The sequence below is a fragment of the Oryx dammah genome, unplaced genomic scaffold (assembly GCF_014754425.2).
Source record: "Oryx dammah isolate SB20612 unplaced genomic scaffold, SCBI_Odam_1.1 HiC_scaffold_28, whole genome shotgun sequence".
Taxonomy (NCBI): Eukaryota; Metazoa; Chordata; class Mammalia; order Artiodactyla; family Bovidae; genus Oryx; species Oryx dammah.
Window position 1 is genome coordinate 107,379,230 of NW_024070212.1, and position 20,245 is coordinate 107,399,474.

General features: G+C 38.3%; 1 protein-coding gene across 4 annotated transcripts in view; it reads right to left on the reverse strand.

Moving 5' to 3' along the window:
* The window catches only part of THRAP3 (thyroid hormone receptor associated protein 3), a 68,999-nt gene that overhangs the window by 32,570 nt on the left and 16,184 nt on the right, over positions 1 to 20,245 (reverse strand). For 2 of the 4 annotated variants that reach the window (XM_040231604.1, XM_040231608.1), the window contains exon 1: positions 10,631 to 10,711. The exons of 1 other annotated variant lie outside the window; for it this stretch is intronic. The gene's annotated coding sequence lies outside the window, so the exon portion shown is untranslated. Of the gene's footprint in view, positions 1 to 546; positions 1,657 to 10,630; positions 10,712 to 20,245 lie in introns of those variants that run through there. One more of the 4 variants, XM_040231606.1, reaches the window with a different exon arrangement.

Sequence of the window (20,245 nt, forward strand, 5' to 3'; positions counted from 1 at the left end):
AAATACCTGTTTGAGCCCAAGCATCAGTCATCAACTAATAAATACCTATTTACATGTTGCTCTAGCCTATTTGGCTGCTGCAAACTGCATTCTTCCCTCTCTTTCACCCCCAAAATATCAAGATTCCTGATCAGGGCAGAACTGATCTTCATTGCCACTGGTGAGCAATGAAAAGCTAAAATAAATAAATAATGGGCAAGTGTTCAGGCATATTAAATGGAGAAATTTACCAAGACTAAACTCACGCTTCATCAATAAAATGAGGATTTGGAACAGCTCTGCTACTGACAGAAAAACCCTCAAATGTTTGCACAAAGTAAGCAGAACATTCCTCATCCTGACTTTAGCCACCCTAAAAAAGGAATTAAGTGGTGAGGGTTGAACTTTCTGCTTTAAAAAAAAAAAAGAATGATCCCTCCACTTCCATCCCATCACCTGTGAAATTTACTACAGAAGAAATAATTTACGATTCGTAACATATTCTACCATTTTAGAAAAACTAGTCCATCTGTCTGAAAATAGCTGACCAGGGACTTGGCTACTTACCTTCTGACTGTACTTCAACTATCACTTGCAAGGGAGCAATCCAACATATACCAAATTCAGGCAGCACCACAACTATCATTTTCAAGGGGGCAATCTAATATATACCAAATTTAGGCAGCACCACAATCTCATTTAGGAAAAGGGAGTTTCCAGAGTGAGTCAGGACTCTGCAACAGGTTCCTGTCAGGCTGAGAGATATCGCCACTAGCTTCTTTCCATCACACAGCCAGCAAGAGGTCACATTTCCTTCCAGCTCTTCAGAGACTGAATTAAGTTTCTCAGTCTCAAAGACATGGCAAACTCCACCCATTCCATCTTTCACTTTTTAAAGAAACAGGACCACACTACTTCTCAGTAACTTAGAAAGGTAAAAAAAATGCAATGAGGCAGGTATTTTCTATATCGCACACAATACAGCATGCTATTAATTATTTCAGGCCTGATTTCCATATAGGAATGAGTTTTACAAATGTTTTTCTTTTTTTAACACCAGAGAAAACACTGAAAAATTCAAGATCACAATGACAAACCTTTACAGGAAAACCCCTTTATTCATTCAATCAAACTGCTGTTTCTCCCCCAATGAGAAATAAAAACATATGAAGTTCTTAAGATCGCTGGGATATTATATAATATTCACAGAAGGTAACATAATCAATCAATGCTGGAAAATTCTGAAAACTACACACAAATAATAAACATAGGTCTTAACCACCAATTTGAAAAAAAAAAACTAGTAAAAGAAAATGTATGCAAACAATTTTATACGTCGATTTCTTCTATTATAAGTATGCCTCCAAGAAGGAATAACAACTATGTGGGGGGTAAATTCAACTTTATTTGCCTGTACTCTGTTTTAAATATATCGTTTATCTAAGAAACGACACAAAAGGAAGTGACCTGGAATAAAAGAGGCGTTCTGGGGGACTTTAAAAAACTAACAGTCTGTATAGATTTCACTTTATTCATTTGTTAAAGGTGGCGAATACTGAACATACAACTTCACTTCTGAAGTTTCAGGTTGTAGACTGGACTTCACAAGCATAAACAGGACATCACACCAAGTGCTGATTACTGGAAAGGTGAAAACACAAGCGTATCACAATTTTTAAGATGCTATGAAGAGATACAGGGAGAAGATGACAATCTACCAGCCGAAAGAGAGACACCTGGAAGAGATCCTTCCCTCCCAGGTCTCAGAAGGAACAAATCCTGCCAAGCTCTTGATTTCTGACTTCTAGTCTCCAGATTTGTGGGACAATTATATTGCTGTTGTTTAAGCCACTCAGTCTGTGCTACTTTGTATGGCAGCCCTAGCAAACCAATACATGAATTCTGTACAATCCTTCCAATTTCCTGTTAATCTTAAACTATTCTCAAACAAAAAGTTCATTAAGAAAGAAAGATAAAGGCAATGGTATCCGTATCTCACAATTATAAGAGGATCAAAGCAGACAGGTAATTGGGAAATACCTGCTCAATGGAAAAAGAATCCATTATCTCAATACACAGTAAGCAAACAGCTAGGACCAGAATCCAGGTTTCATTCAGTGTTTTCCATAACATGTTATTCCAAGATAGGGATATAAAGGTGATGTAAGTGAGGGACCATGCTGAAATAGATTATCAATCTAAACAGCACGTCCCAAATGAACAGAACCCAAGAGAGTCACTTGATAATACTGCGCTAGGTTCTGCAGTAAGTAGTGGCTTTGGCACCAAAAAAATTAACTGGGTTCAAATCTGTGTGCTCCTTAGCTGGACAAGATACTTACTCTCTTCATCTTCCAAACATGGCCTACACCTCATAAGACTGCCACAGGAACTACAAAGTATACAAAAAGTGTAAACTGCCTGGCATTCAGCAGGTGACTTCACACCTTAAGCTATGTTCAGCTGCAACCCTAGAGTGGTGACAGGGAGATACTTAGAAACATCTCTAAGAGAAAACAGATTTCACCACTGATTCTACTTTCCTGCTAATATATTAGTAAGCATTCAGGTATCTACCTACGCAAAACAAGAATTTTACACTGGCTAAACTGGCACGGTTGCACTGAAGAGACGCAGAGAAGCAAGAAAAGGTCACATTTTAAGGTCCTGACCTTTGAAGAACAAATCCCTTTGCTGATGAACGGTAGCAGGGAAAATCAATAGCAAACTGAGGGGCCATTCATTTGGAACTTACCCAAATGTCCCCAGTGTACATGACTTGTGGTATCTTCTTCTAAAATTTGCTCAATGGATATCTACTAGGCTCAGGACCATCTATGCAACTAACCCTTCATCATTAGAGAAACAGAATGAAAAGCAGTCAGCAACTTAAATATTATCTTTGATTGACCCCAGAGGCTCCTCTCCTATATCCCGAGGGGAGGGTGACGGCAATTTTTGTTCCTATTTTAAATGTGTTATCACTGGGGAACACAACATTCCTATTTTTTTAGAGGAACTCTCAGCTTTTCTAACTTAATAAAGATACTACAGGCTATGTCAACTAATCACCTATGGCCTCCTTCCAGTTCTCATTATGATAAACCTTCCTAAAAACTAAGTTAAACAGCCAATCAAAATACAACTATTTTTTAATGAAATTATTAAGACCTTGGGCTTCCTCCAATCAAAAAAAAAAAAAACGACCTTGGACTGAATCAGTGGTACACATTGCAATCAGAGCTTTTAAAAAAGTCCATCATTCCAATCTCAAAGAAGAGAAATGCCAAAAAATGTTCAAACTACTATACAACTGTGCTCAGTTCACATACTAACAAGATAATGCTCAAAATTCTTCAAGCTAGACTTCAACAGTATGTGAACCGTGAACTTCCGCATGTACAAGCTGGGTTTAGAAGAGGCAGAGGAATCAGAGGTCAAATTGCCAACATCCACTGGATCACAGAAAAAACAAGGGAATTCCAGAAAAAAACATCTACTTCTGCTTCACTGACTATGCTAAAGCCTTTGACTGTGTGGATCACAGCAAATTGTGGAAAATTTAAGAGAAGGGAATACCAGACCACCTTACCTGCCTCCTGTGAAACCTGCATGTAAGTCAAGAAGCAACAGTTACAACAATGGACATGGAACAATGGACTGGTTCCAAACTGGAAAGGAGTACATCAAGGCTGTATACTGTCACTCTGCTTATTTAACATCTATGCAGAGTACATCGTGTGAAATGCTGGGCTGGATGAATCACAAGCTGGAATCAAGACTGCCAAGAGAAATATCAATAACCTCAGATATGCAGATGATACCACTCTAATGGCAGAAAGTGAAGAGGAACTAAAGAGCCTCTTGATGAGGGTGAAAGAGTAGAGTGAAAAACCTGGCTTAAAATTCAACATTCAAAAAACTAAGATCATGGGATCTGGCCCCATCAATTCATGGCAAATAGATATGGAAAGTGACAGATTTTACTTTCTTGGGCTCCAAAATCACTGCAGATGGTGACTGCACTCATGAAATTAAAAGACACTTGCTCCTTGGAAGGAAAGCTATGACAAACCTAGACAGCATGTTAAAATGCAGAGACACCACTTTGCTGACAAAGGTCCGTATGGTCAAAGCTATGGTTTTTCCAGGAGTCATGTACTGATGTGAAAGTTGGACCATAAAGAAGGCTAAGCATCAAAGAATTGATGCTTTTGAACTGTGGTGTTGGAGAAGACTCTTGAGTGTCCCTTGGATTGCAAGGAGATCAAACTAGTCAATTCAAAAGGAAATCAAGCCTGAATATTCATTGGAAGGACTGATGCTGAAGCTGAAGCTCCAATACTTTGGCCACCTGATGTGAAGAGCTCACTCACTGGAAAAGACCCTGATGCTAGGAAAGATTGAAGGCGAGAGGGAGAAAGGGACAAGACAGGATGAGATGGTTGGATGGCATCACCGATTCAATGGACATGAGTTTGAGCAAATTCAGGGAAACAGTGAAGGACAGGGAAGCCTGGTGTGCTGCAGTCCAGGGGATCGCTAAGAGTTGGACGCAACTTAGCAACTGAACAACAATGATCTATCAAGATACTTTCAGGAAACTGAGAAAACGAATTCTAAACCAGTGATTTATGTACACACTTTACAGATTCCAAGGGTTAGGTCTCTGGTCTCTCTTATCCCACCATCAGTACATAGACAGCTACTCCTTACACGGAGTTCTACATAAAGCTTGTTCTACATTAAGTAAGTCTGTTCACAACCCTCTTAGGAGATAAGCTGTTTGCTATCTTTTATAGACATACGGTGACAGGATCAAATATCTTCCCCAAACAAGTTAATCACATAGAGATTTAGAGAGGGGAAAATATATGCTTAAATTTATTCCCATATATGTTACAACTATGACTGCTTTGAATTATGAACATTGCAGGGTATTTCAATAATTTATCCCTTCCTGCAGAAGTATGAGCCCTAAGAATTAAAGAGACCCATACACATGTAGCTATCAAGCATCTGAAATGTGGCTGGCCTGAACTGGGATGAGGTGTAGATATAAAATACAGGATTTCAAAGACTTAGTACAAAACTCAGAGTGCAAAATGTCTCATTAATTATTTTTATATTAATTACATGTTGAAATGAGAATGTGTTGGATACATTAAATTATATAAAATATATCATTAATTTCATCTGCTTCTTTGTATTTATTACCTTAATGTGGCTGCTGGGAAATTTGATATTACGTATGGCTCACACTGGACTTCTCTTGGATGGCACTGTCCTAAAGGACAATGATTATGTCTTTTCAAATGCTCAAGTTTTGAACCTTATTCAATATTAGTCACTTTTAAATTCATCATTTATTTTTGTAGTTTCTAGTCTTCCTTCACTTCATTCATCCCTCACTTTCCTCTTGAGGGAAAATGTGATATCTTTGTTTCCGTACTTTACCAGGTAAGTTTAGGGGAGAAAAAAAAGAGGGGTGTCTTCTTAAACATACACACACAACTATACACACAAAAAATGAAAAATAACTTCAAGATCTGCTATCATTCTGGATCTTACCAGTCACCTCAGTCTACAAAAGAAATCAAGAACTCAACCTGCTGCTTTCATCTAAAATGAATTAATTAAGGCACTATTCAAAGTTATCTTAATTTAGAGACCGCCTAACTATTCCAAGCCCAGATAGATCCAAACACTCTACCAGAACTCAGTTCAGGGGGGACTTCCCTCGTGGTCCAGAGGCTAAGACTCTTCAGGGTGACTCGCCCAATGCAGGTAGATCAGGTTCAATTCCTTGTCAGGAGAACTAGATCCCACATGCTGCAACTAAAGATGCCACAACTAAAAATCACTATTTGTACAAGACTTCCCTGGTGGCTCAGAGGTTAAAGTGTCTGCCTGGAACGCAGGAGACCCGGGTTCGATCCCTGGGTCAGAAAGATCCTCTGGAGAAGGAAATGGCAACCCACTCCAGTACTCTTGCCTGGAGAATCCCATGGAGGGAGGAGCCTGGTAGGCCCCAGTCCATGCGGTCGCGGTTGCAAAGAGTCGGACACGACTGAGCGACTTCACTTTCACTTTCACTTTCAAAGATCCTGCATGTTGCAACTAAGACCTAGCAAAGCCAAGTAAATATTTTAAAAAAGAAACAAAGAACTCAGTTCAGATACATGTGACCAGTGTAACTCCCATCTCTGGCTCATAATGAATAGCTTGTTAACTACATAAAGAAATAGGTCTAATTATTTTCTAGAACATCTTGTATTTTTTTTAAAGGAACAAAATCGAATTCATCAGATTTAGGTGTGAAAGCTCCAGTTTCCCATAATTTCAAGATTCTAAATGATCTGGCCCCTATGCCTACTTCTTCAACATCATCTCAAACCACTCTCTCCCCATTCAGTCACTATACTGGAGCCACAAAGGCCTTCTTTCTGTTCCTGAACACTTACAGGCATTTACAGTCTCAGCACCTTTATACCTGCCATTCTTCCTACATGAACACACTTCTGCAGTCTACAGCATGGTTGGCTCCTTTCTCATCCTTCAGATCTCAGCTTATCACCCAACTCAAAAAGGTCTCTCTTCCTTAGCATTCTACCTAATGACACGTCATTGTTATTTTGTAGTCCTTCTTTCCTAACACTGCTGCTGCTGCTAAGTCACTTGAGTCGTATCCGACTCTGTGCGACCCCATAGACGGCAGCCAACCAGGCTCCCCCGTCCCTGAGATTCTCCAGGCAAGAACACTGGAGTGGGCTGCCATTTCCTTCTCCAATGCGTGAAAGTGAAGTCGCTCAGTCCTGTCCAACCCTCAGCGAGCCCATGGACTATAGCCTACCAGGCTCCTCCGTCCATGGGATTTTCTAGGCAAGAGTACTGGAGTGGGGTGCCATTTGAAACTATCTTATCTGCCTTCCCAAACTAGAATGTAAGTTCCCCAAGAACAGGAATCCTGTCTGTCTTGCTCACTGGTGATTATCCCCAGCATAGAGAATAGACACAGTAACAAGCACTCAAGAATATACTGACTGAATGAATCAAAAAACTCAAAAGCAGCTTTAAAGGACTCTAAAAGAATCTTAGAGGGGAAAATCTAGTAGGCTTATTTTTTAAAGTATACAACTGGCTTCCTATGTAAGGGCCCTGCCTAAGCCCTTCTAGTTTTTGTTTTCCAGTTTCCAATACTAAAGTCTCTTAAAGAACTGTCACAGTTCCACATAGTGAAAAACAAGAAGTATGGAAATTTCAAGTATATTTCGCTTGCTCAGTCTGGAGAGAGAAGAGTTTATTTAAGATGAAATAAAGCACTAATAATAAAATCACTATTTGTACAAGATTAGACAAATAAATGGAACAAAACACAAAGTTTAAAGATACACCCTATTAATACACTCTCAGAAAGGTAACTTTTCAAAACACTATAAAAAAGGATAAATGAATAGTTGAGACAACTGATCAAGGAGTTAATACAAAATGTTAACAGTCCTTCTTACCATAAACAAAACTAAAATTACAGATATACTAAAGAAATGTAAAAAAGCAAGCCACTAAAAAAGAAAATACTACTGTCTATTTGATAGGTCTAAATATGCTAAAAATATTACCATTAATTTTCTCAAAGATAAAAAACTGTGTCCATCATAAAAGGACAATAATAATAGAATAGTATCCAGGCACATCTCTAAATGCTTTTATATATATTCACTTATTTATTACTCCCATTTTACATATGAGGAAACTGTTCACCATCTGAAATACTATTTCACCTCTGTTTCATTCAGAGAACAAAAGAGAGCTCTTAGAAATTAAAAATATAAGAATACATATCCATCAATTCCACTTCTGGATATTTACTGAAAAGAACTGAAATCAAGATCTCAAAGAGATGTTAGCACTATGTTCACTACAGCACTATTACAAGAGCCAAGATGTGGAAAAAACCTAAATGTCCATTAACAGGTAAACAGATAAAGGAAATGTGATAGATGGAATGGAATACTACTCAGTCTTAAAAAAGAATTCTGCAATATGTAACAACACACATGAAGCTCGAAGACATTATGTTAAGTGATATAAGCCAGTCACAGAAAAACAAAAACTGCATGATTCCTTACATGAGGTATCTGATCCTGCATTGCAGACAGATGCTTTACCATCTGAGCCACTAGGGAAGACCCCTGATATGAGGTAGCTAAAATAAATAAATTTATAAATTCAAAGAGTAGACTTGTCTTGGGAGTGGGAAAAGGGGGAAATGGCCAGTTACTAATCAATGTGCATCAAGTTTCAGTTAAGAAAGATGAATAAGCTTAAGAGATCTGTTATAACACTGTACCTATAGTCAATAACAAGTTACTCTACACTTAAAAATCTGCTAAGAGGGTAGACTTCACCTTAAGTATTCTTATCACACTAAAAGAAAACCTAAAAATAACTTTTCATCCATGATGCCAGCCAATTAAAAGCCTTCGTGACAGATGAGGAAAAAAGTCATTTGTAATTTATTGCAAACAGAATCAATGATTCACGTGAGAAAATTTAAAGAACCAACTACTTATTGCCAGTTTGTCCTGGTAGCTGTAGAAAGGCAAAGTTTCTGCAAATGTATGAAGGGCAAAATTGTAGGCAGTATTTTGTAGGCAGTGAGGCTGTTCAGAGTTGTATGAAGAAACTGGACTGACTAAACAAAAATCTTGGTGAATATGAAAAAACAGTAAGTATACATATAAAAATAAAATATATGAACACAAGTGAAAAAAATACAACAAATATTAGAAAACACAACCAAGGAAATCTCCCAAAGAACAAAAAACACAGAGATGAAAATAGTAGGAAAAAAGTTAAAATTAGAGAAGCAGTCCAAAAGATCCAACATCCAAGTAATTCCAGAAAAAGAGTAGAGAAAATAAAGGAGAGAAAAATCAAGGACATAATTTCAGAAAATATCCCAGAACTGAGTGATATAAGTTTCAGTCCCTTGAGTGGCCAGCACATTAGATGAAAACAGCCACACCAAGGACATCATTATGAAACCAGAACACTGGGAATACTGGAAAAAAGAAGTTTCAGAGGTTACAAACAGGTTATATGCAAATGTAACTGACATCTCACCAACAGTGAATGTAAAAGGCAACAGAGCAGTATTTTCAAAATTCTGAAGGAAAATTATTTCCAAACTAGAAATCTACATCTAGCCAAAGTAATGATCAACTTAAGGGCAATATAAAGGTATTTTCAAGACATGTTATATCAAAAAAACTTACCTGTTGTATTTCCCTTTCTCAGGAAGCTAATGGAGACGTGTTCCTTCAAAATAAGATTGTATCAAAAAGGAAAGGGATAGGACATGGGAAAAGATAACAAAACCTGGAGGAAAAATCACCGGAAAGATGTTGGGATAACAACATCCCAGCTCCCTAGTTAAAGCACATGCTCAGAATGAAGCAGATTAGAAAATATCTCTAAGATAAAATTGATAATATAACCAAAATGTTTAAAGTATTGAGGAAGATTAACACCTCTGGATAGATTTTAAGAAAGAAATTAATAAAAGAACACAGAAACTAAGCAAAACAGGCCAGAAAAAGATAAATATTAACAAAAGAGAAAATAAGTTGTACAAATAAAATTAACCATAGCATACAACATGATTTAGCTGTGAATAAGCTATACATAACCTTAATATTGTTAACAATAAATACTGCTCTCTAAGCAAAATTACATTACAGAGTGACAATATGGATGTGTGAGGAAGTCCGAGAATTCTACCACTATCCAAGCTGGGAATAGATAATACCCTAAACTGGAAAATCCGTAAGCAGCAAAATAAGCTATTTAGAGGTAATACCAAAGAAACAGTGAAGAATTGGAAATGACTGCTTCTAGGGACTGGGAAGGGGGTGGGACAGCTTGTTTTTCATCAAATGCTTTATGAAGGGACTTTCCTGGTAGGCCAGTAGCTAAGATTCTGCACTCCCAATGAAAGGGGCCTGGAGTTCGATCCCTGATCAGGGAACTAGATCCCAATGCTACAAGAGTTCACAAGCTGCAACTAAAAAACAAAAAGGCCCTGTGGAGCTGATGGTCTGACATGACTACGTACAGGATTTTTGTACATGATCAATTAAAAAAGAGAAACAAAAAGAGACTTAAATAAATATATAAAATGCTTTTTAAAATTTAAGAAAAGAGTATACTATGGGGGGAAATCTACTACATACATGAATTTATTCACGTTCGTCACATAGTTCTCTAGGACATGGAAAACTGAGAGAAAAGCCTAAAGTGTTTACCAAAAAGGAACTAGTCACATAAATTATATGGAACATCCAATGATGAAATATCATGAGTCATTTAAAATCGCGAACAGAATGTTAAAACAAGAACCAGACAAAAAAACACAACTCCAATTTTGATTACACATATCTGAGTAACATATGCATAAAAAGAGTCTGTTCCCCAAACTATTAACAGTGACTATATACGTGTAAAGTTTATGGCTGATCTTTTTTAATACGTCCAAATGAATAAACATGTTACTTAAAAACTCAAAAGGAATCTTCTGGATAAAAAGCATAAGACTGGTTTTAGAAGGCACGAAAATTACTATTAGTTCCTTTTACTATCACGCATTTACCTTATCTGAACAATGATTTGATTTGCAGCACACCCCAGACAGACGCAGTGCCACTGGCTTCTCCAAATTACCAAGTCAACTCTGAAATGAGAAGAAATAAGCAGTGATAAAATAGCTACCCAAACCTTGCAGACTGCACCTTGAAATACAGATACTTGGAATCTATAAGCAGAAACTCTCCTTTAGCTCTCAACTTCACTCCAAGTGGACACAGGATTCTCTCTCAAAGTATACTGGCTTGAGGGTCTCTGTCTGTCTCCTAAACTCATTTTCATTCACTCCACCTCCTTACAGTAAGGCTGCAATAGGGAAAGCTAAAACCTTCCTCTTGTAATCTGATACCTTTCACTGGCAGTATTTCAGGTACTATGGTTTGCATTACACAGGCTGAATTTGCAAACTCCATAATTCAACTTGGAGAATAACTTCAGAAGAATTAGATGCTTTAAACAAAAACTTTCTAACAGGCTGAACTACTAATAAATACACTTCAAGTAAAAACAACTCCCCACATTCATCCTTCAAAGCACAAGAAAACCTTTCAGATCCAAGTGTTTAAATATTTCCTGATCTAAACATTAACATGGCCACGTATCAAAGCAATGCAGCATTATACCAAACAGAAAAACAAAGTTCCAACATCAGCAAACTCAATATGTAGTTAACATCCTCACTCCTAGTTTATCATTCATTCAAAATACCGTAAAGCATGCCAAGTTGTTTCAGTCGTGTCTGAATCTTTGTGACCCTATGGACTATAGCCTGTCAGCTCCTCTGTCCATGGGATTCTCCAGGCAAGAATACTAGAGTGATTTGCCATGCTCTCCTCCAGGGGATCTTCCCAATCCAGGGATCGAACTTATGTCTCCTGCACTGGCAGGCAGGTTCTTTACCACTAGCCCTACCTGGGAAGCCCAGAGTAGGAAGGCACCCAAGAATTAAATAACCTGAAGATGCAATCTTGACATTAACCTTTTCTTTCATTTACTCAATCAAGGATACCCACCTTAGCTCTCTCTGAAACCGGTGGTTTGCACATAGCTGAAGGCTTGCCTATTTAGCTAGTAAAGAAAGGAATGCGTTTCCTTAAGCTAGTCTCAGTACCTGTCAGGCCCTCAGCCGAGGGCCTCTTACCCTCTCAACTGAACTCATTCTTAGGAGGGTCTCCTTCCCCAGCAAGCTGTCCTGGGCTCACCGAGGCTGGGTCAGGTACTGTTTCTTGGTGTTACCCTAGACAAGCATATCATTACGTCTGTTAATACTCACAGGGCTGCAAAGTCTATTACCTAACACTGATATGTGTCTGCTGAGTAAACTGAATACACAAGCAATAAACTCTTGGCCTATACCAAAGGTTATCATATAATTAACGTTACAAAGCAGCAACAAAAACCTACTGTTAAAACTGATAAGAGTTACCAGAAGAAATTACCATTCAGTCAGACCATTTAGCAAATTAATGACAATGTTGGTCTATACTTAGCAGATAAACAGCAAAACCACAGCACTTACAAGAACTCATTCTTTCAAAACACTTTTGTATATATTCTTGAAGGTCATTCTGGGAGTTCATCTTAGATTACATCAACCGGAACCTCTTTCCCTGCTTCTAAATGCAGGGGCACAGGGGCTCACATGAGTCAGCTTGAGGGAATCCCTGATGACTTCTACAAAACTAGGAACTGCTTACAATGCACTGATTAAAGAACTATTCCAATACATCTACCTTTTAACTTTCTAACCAGTTAACACACTCTCTCCTCTCTCCATCTCTCACTAATGATGTGTTCTAGTTTGAAAAGCACTTGTGAATAAAAGTGAACAAAAGAGGACCCTGTGTTCTATTCAAGTTAACCCAAAGTAGCCAATTTTAGTTAAAGTAGACAAAATTTAATCTTAGCCACTTCCCAATTTAAAAAAAAATACTAGAAACTGATGAGATTATGACAGCTAGGCAAATAACCCTTTAGGGTTTTACTACAGAGAACTGTGAAATGTCTTGCTCCAAGTAGCTTCTCTGCTTTCAAGCAGGCACACCAGACTGAATCCAAGACTGGTGAATTTACTATGAATGATTTTGAAGAGAGAGGCAAATACTGCCAAACATGTCCAGCATACAGGGTCTTCTATGCTTGGGAGATGAGCAAATGATGTCAAAAAGCTCAACCTGCTTTTGTACATTCGTTAAGAAAAGTTTCTACATTTTCTTTTTTGGCTGCCAGCACGTCTTGCAGGATCTTGGTTGCTCGATTCAGTTGCTCAGTCGCGTCCGACTCTTTTCAACCCCATGGACTGCATGCAGCACGCCAGGCTTCCCTGTCCATCCCCAACTCCTGGAGCTTGCTCAAACTCATGTCCATTCAGTCAGTGATGCCATCCAACCACCTCACCCTCTGTCGTCCCCTTCTCCTGCCTTCAATCGTTCCCAGCATCAGGGTCTTTTCTGATGAGTCAGTTCTTCGCATCAGGTGGCCTAAGTATTGGAGTTGCAGCGTCTGCATCAATCCTTCCAATGAATATTCAAGACTGATTTCCTTTAGGATTGACTGGCTGGATCTCCTTGCTGTCAAAGGGACTCTCAAGAGTCTTTTCCAACACCACAGTTCAAAAGCATCAATTCTTCAGGGCTCAGCTTTCTTTATGGTCCAACTCTCACATCCACACATGACTACTGAAAAAACCATAGCTTTGATCTATATGTCATTTAGATCTATACGGATCTATAGATCATAGATCTATACGGATCTTTGTCAGTAAAGTAATGTCTCTGCTTTTTAATATGCTGTTGCTCAACCAGGGATCGAACCCCAGGCCACTGCAGTGAAAGCATGAAGTCTTAACCACTGGACCTCCAAGGAACTCCCCAATTTCTTAAATGGTAGAAAAATATCAAGGTATTTTATGACATGTGAAAATTCTATGAAATTCCAATTCCAGGATCTATGAACAGCTTTACTGGAACATAGCCACATTCATTCCTTTATAATATACAGCAGCAGAATAGGTGCAAAAGTGACTACAAGCAGAGGTCTCACCACTTAGTGCTGCTACAAATTCTGGTGAAATAATTGTCACTAAAAAGCATTTCAAGTACCGTGTATTCTGTCATATCACATTTTATTACTATTTAATTACCAGCATGTATCAGTTATGTCAAAACGAAAAATGGACTTTGAATGTTAACCATTTAAGACACAGTGTGGAGTGTGGGTGCTTTTTTAAATACAATTAGATGGCAACACTCTGTGTTTATTATGCGATGACATCATAGCTGTGCCAAGAATACAAGAGTTGGCATTACCAAACTAAGTACTCACATAATAATCCCAATTTACAGGAAACCAACTGCTGGAAAAAAAAAAATTTAATTTAAAACAGAGTATCTTATCACAACAGAAAATCTTTATAAAACCAAAAAAAATAAAGGCTATACAACCAAAATAAGTTTCTGAGTATTATATCTGTTAGCATAAGGAGGAAAGTCATTTAATTATAGTGAGTTAATTAAGTCATGTTTCACTGCAGCAGCCTAAGAAATGTGTCTAGAGAAAATGAACTTAAAGACTATTAGCCTTTTGGTTTGACGGGTTGAGGACAAGAGGAGCAATATAAGTAGTCAATTAAAAAATAGGGCAGATGGAGGGGAAAGGTGCTGACCTAAGCAACTATGGAAATAAGGGAAACAGAAACAAGATAAAAAGCAAAAGGAACTCCATATAACCACTGTATTCTAGTTGTTAAAACTACTCCAGTTGTAAAGTTGTTAGCGGGTGCACGTGTGCGTGCAAAGTCCCTTCAGTTGTGTCCGACTCTTTGTGACTCTATGGATCCTACCTCTGTCCATGGGATTCTTCAGGCAAGAATACTGGAGTAGGTTATCATGCCCTCCTCCAGGGAATCTTCCCAAACCAAGGATCAAACCCATGTCTCTTTTGTCTCCTGCATTGGCAGGCGGGTTCTTTGCCACCAGTGTCACCTGGGAAGCTCCTGTTAAAGGGTTCAGTTCAGTTTAGTTGCTCAGTCGTGTGTGATTCTTTATGACCCCATAGACTGCAGCACACCAGGCTTCCCTGTCCATTACCAACTCCTGGAGCTTGCTCAAACTCAAGTCCATTGAGTAGGTGATGCCATCCAACCATTTCATCCTCTGTCATCCCCCTCTCCTCCTGCCCTCACTCTTTCCCAGCATCATGGTCTTTACTGATGAGTCAGTTCTTCACATCAGATGGCCAAAATATTGGAGATTCAGCTTCAGCATCACTCCTTACAATGAATATTCAGGACTGATTTCCTTTAGGATTGACTAGTTTGATCTCCTTGCAGTCCCAGGGACTCTCAAGAGTCTTCTCCTACACCACAGTTCAAAAGCATCAACTCTTCAGGGCTCAGCTTTCTTTATGGTCCAACTCTCACATCCATACATGACTATTGGAAAATATTAGACAAATCCCAACTGAGGGACATTCTATAATATAGCTAACCAGCAATCCTCAAAGCTGTTAAGATCACCAAAAATCAAAAAAAGTGTGAGAAACTGTCACATCCAAGAGAAGCCTAAGGAGATATGACCACTTCATGTCTATCCTAAATGAGAATGTGGAACAGGAGAAGTACATTAGATAAAAACTAAGAAAATTCAAGTATGGACTTCAGTTAATAAGAATGTACCAGTACTGGTTCATCAGTTGTGACCAATGTACCACACTAATGTTAGTAGGTGTTAACAGGGGCAACAGGTGTTAACAGGAAAAAAGTGTTAAATGGGGTATACATGGGAACATACTCTACTATTTTCCCAGCCTGTCTGTAAATCAAACTGTTCAAAAATAAAAATTTATTTTCAAAAAAGCCAAATGATTCTTGGTGGTGTTTCATGGCTCTTGATGATTCAAGAGATATTACTGATCCTTACTCAGTGGTTTAGTGAAGTCAGTGATGAGTTTGAAGCAACTAAACACTGAACAGTCTGTGTGGAACAACTTCTGGTGAAAATCTTTTCAAAAAAGTTGAGAGAACATTAATTCAATATAGTCTGAACTTGAATATGCTAAGATGTACAGAAATATTGATTATAAAGTATTTAAAGCTTATGGTTTATTTACTGTACCGCTCATCAGCAGGTACTCGACAAAAAAATCTCTCATGTGGTGGTGGTGCTGCTGCTGCTGCATCGCCTCAGTCGTATCCAACTCTGTGCGACCCCATAGATGGCAGGCTCCCCCATCCCTGGGATTCTCCAGGCAAGAACACTGGAGTGAGTTGCCATTTCCTTCTCCAATGCATGAAAGTGAAAAGTCAAAGTGAAGTCGCTCAGTCGTGTCCAACTCTTAGCGACCCCATGAACTGCAGCCCACCAGGCTCCTCCGCCCATGGGATTTTCCAGGCAAGAGTACTGAAGTGGGGTGCCATTGCCTTCTCTGCTCTCATGTGCTACTGATCCAGTATTGACAAGAGTGACTTTCATTCCCTCTCAGTCCACTTTTGCAGACTTAACCATCATCAGTTCTATGAATTTCTGTCAGAAATACATGATGTCTGACTTGCCCTACCAAAGAGCAGTTAAATGGCTTAGCAGCAGTAAAATTAATTGCAATTTTTTTAAGTTCAAAACTGATTTTGTCAATTTTTCTGAAGAACCACCGTTAAACACCATTAATGGATAGTTAATGGCTTTTGAAATTAACTTTTGCTGCAAACTTAATAACATTTCTTAATAAATCCACTTGAAAATTAACAGAACAGCACTTCAAAGGAAAACATACTATAGCAAATTACACTGAGCATTTGTTTGAACCACAAGTAATGTTACTGTCTTCACTTCCTGTACTAGCAAAACTCAAAATAAGCAACATCTTCATTCCCACACAAATTTGAAGCAGACCTATTTTCTTAGCTCAAACTACATTTCAGTATATTTCTTTAATGCCAAGTGCAAAGGAAATATTTGTATTTCAAAATCCACCTAAATGCAACTGAGATGCCTCCATTTAATCTTCAGTTGGAAATGGAAATGATTTATGTGCAGTATAATGGGGGGGATGCTAAAAAGCAAGTATCAAGAAAACAATCTAACAGAATTCTATAAATGCTTTTCAAGTAAAAAATATGCTCAATTAAAATCATCATATACTCATGGGTTAATATTAGTATTTGGCAGGACCTATCTCTGTGGAAAGAAACTGTCAAAGATGACATGTAAACTCTCACTACATGTTTCATCATTAACAGATGAACATTTGCCACCAATTTTGATGGGTTAACTTTGGACCCCAATTAAGGGAAGTGCTATCCCCCAAAAGAATCCATTCTTCTCACTAACACAACTGTATTATAAAAACTGTATTCAATTTACCTGTCTAACAGTCATTTAATGCAAATGCCCAAATAAGAATAAACTCTTAATAAACAAATTCTCATAACCACAGGGTCTCAAATGGTAGAATATGTCACTTTTAAAAATACTATGTCTAACAACGTACAATAATGCAAATAAAATTAGCAATCAATCAACCTAGAGCAATTTGCAAAGCACTAACCAACAAACTCAGTGGACATGAATTCAAGCAAATTCCAGGAAATACTGAAGGACAGAGAAGCCTGGCGTGCTGCAGTTGATGGGGTGGCAAAGAGCTGGACACGACTGAACAACAACAGCAACCAATAACAAAAGAAAAGAAAAGGAAGTGAAGTCGCTCAGTCATGTCCGACTCTGTGACCCTATGGACTGTAGCCCGCCAGGCTCCTCAGTCCATGGGATTTTCCAGGCAAGCATACTGGAGTGGGTTGCCATTTTCTTCTCCATCTTCCCATCCCAGGGATTGAAATCAGGTCTCCCGCACTGCAGGCAGACTTTAACTCTGACCCACCAAGGAATCCCACCAAGGAATCCCATAATAAAAGACACATGCTCTAAAACCAGATTGCCTAGATACTAATTCTCACACAATCAACTAGTAACTTTGAGATCTGTGATAAGCTTCTTAATTAAATCTCACCATCTCTGTTATCTATAAAGCTGGTTCCTACTCGAAGTGAAGTGAAGTGAAGGTCACTCAGTCATGTCCGACTCTTCGAGAACCCATGGGCTGGCTATACAGTCCATGGAATTCTCCAGGCCAGAATACTGAGTGGATAGCCGTTCCCTTCTCCAGGGGATGTCTCCAACCCAGGGATCAAACCCAGGTCTCCCACATTGCAGGTGGATTCTTTACCAGCTAAGCCACAAGGGAAGCCCTCCTACTACAAAGGGTTACGAAAATTGAATAAACTAATATGCATTAAGTTACTAGTACTTACTAGCACACCATCAGTTCTCATTATAATATACTAATCAGGGCAATATCAAGGTGACAGTTAATAGACAAGACTTCAACTAGCTGGTATGGGTAGTCACATGGTTGTTAATTACATTCTCCTGATAATTCAGAATTTGGATTTATGGCAGACTCAGAATATAAGACACATACATCTTCAAAATCTCGTAAAGACGCAGAACACTCTGGAAAGAAACCCAAAACTATACTTGATTCCAGGCTGAATGAGCATGACCCCTAAATGACACCAGTATTCTGTGCCCCAGGTTCTCAATTTACAAGAGCAGAGAGTAATCAACATGCCATCTGCGTACCTGACAGTTCCTACCTAGACAGGTTGTTTTTAAAATCTTGCTCTCGGGCTATGCAAAAGTGCCTCAGGGCAAAATAATAACATCTCCTCTGAATCCTCTGGCTTATCCAGCATGTAAGACTGCTGGAAAAATAACATCTACTTTTCCAGAATTTCTTTATCGTAACTTTTTATAAGCTTTCACCATTTCCTTACAACTTCAGCCTTTATTTCCTTGAAAAATAATAAAACTAATCATGTACTACTACTAGACTATTTTACTCTTGAGCGCAAGTACTTGATTAAATTCCTTTTTGTATCCCCAGTGTTGAATGACAAATAAATATGAGTACATATTAATTATACGATGTGGCTTTTTACTATGGTAAAATATACATAACACAAAACATACCTGTGGCACTCAGAACATTCACATTGTTATGTGACCACACCAGTGTCCATATCCACAACTTTTTCATCTTGCAAAACACGAACTGTGCACCCACTTAAAAAGTAGCATACCCACCACCATTCTGCCGGTACACTGTCTCTATGAAAGCTGATGACTCTAGGTATCTTATACCAGTGGCATCATACAGCGCTGTCCTTTTACATCTAACACGCCACCAAGGTTCATCCAGGTTGCAGCAAATACAGTTTTAAAAAAGGGGAAAATGTGCAGAATCATTCGCCTGAGCAAACTAAATGTTTAATTCTTTTTACCAAGTTTTTTCATTTCAGTAACACATGCACAGTAAAAATTTCAAATTCTACAAGAGTACATAATGAAAAGAAGTCTCCTTCCTAATTTCTACCCTCTCTATCCTCAATTTCCAGTCCCCCTCTCAGGTTTAATTCTTCTATTTTGGAACACAACAACCAACCACATGTTGCCTTGCCTTAAGGATGTCCTACTAGTAAGATACTCAGTTGGTCTATTACAACTGGCTATTACTCTGTTCTAAAAATACTGATATTTCTAAAAACTCAGGGATCAAACTGGTATCTTGGGTCATTCTGCATCTCCTGCATTGGCAGGCGATTCTTTACCACTGCTACCTCTAAAAATATTAATGGGGAAATTCAATGGTGATCCATTGGTTAGTACTCACATGGCATGGGTCCAATCCCTGGTTGGGAAACTAAGATTCTGCATGCCATGCAGCACAAACCAAATTAAAACTAAATTAAAATACTAATATAAAGATCCAAAACAATGAACATAAAACATTCCACAAGTACACATCACTGAGTTAACATTCACCGAGTGTACCCAATGGATATTGTCTTTGCTAGGCAACATACTGAGGCAAGAAAGAGCATAAGCTCTGGTGTCATGTAAAAACTAGTTTAAAGCACTTTGACTTTTTTAAGGCTCAGTTTCCTGATCTATAAAATAAGGGCAACACTATCTCATAAGCTACTGTAGTGATTAAATGAGAAAAACATCTAAATCATAGTACAGTGCATAATAATATAGCAAGGACTCATATAAATAATAGTAATATATATTTTTTTAAAATAGGTAATTGTTAATATCCTTCACTGGGCACTGTGGAAAGCACAAAGAATAATCAAAAAACTTGCTTCCTTCCACATACTTATAACACAACAGAGCAGTTTCCTTCTGCTCAGTATTATCATTATTCTGCCAAGACCCTGGTGCTGATAACACTTCCAACCTATGTTTATAACTTTCATGACTTATTTCTAAGTATCACTAAAACAGTTATTTGTAAAAAAAAAAAAAAAAAGTTACCAATTGTGACTTAAGAGTCTAAGAGAAGAGAGCGTTATCATCAGACCATGTAGTTAGTGGGCCCAAGGCAGTCTATAGCTAGCTTTAATCAAAGAGCGAGAGTCCTGTGATTAAGAGACCACGGTCCACTCCAATCTGACCTAGGAGTGTATTAGATTTAGAGTCACAGAGCATTAAGAACTGGAAGCACACGTAGAGATCATTATCTAGCACACTAGTCTTTACAGAGGAAAATTAAACCCAGAAAAAAG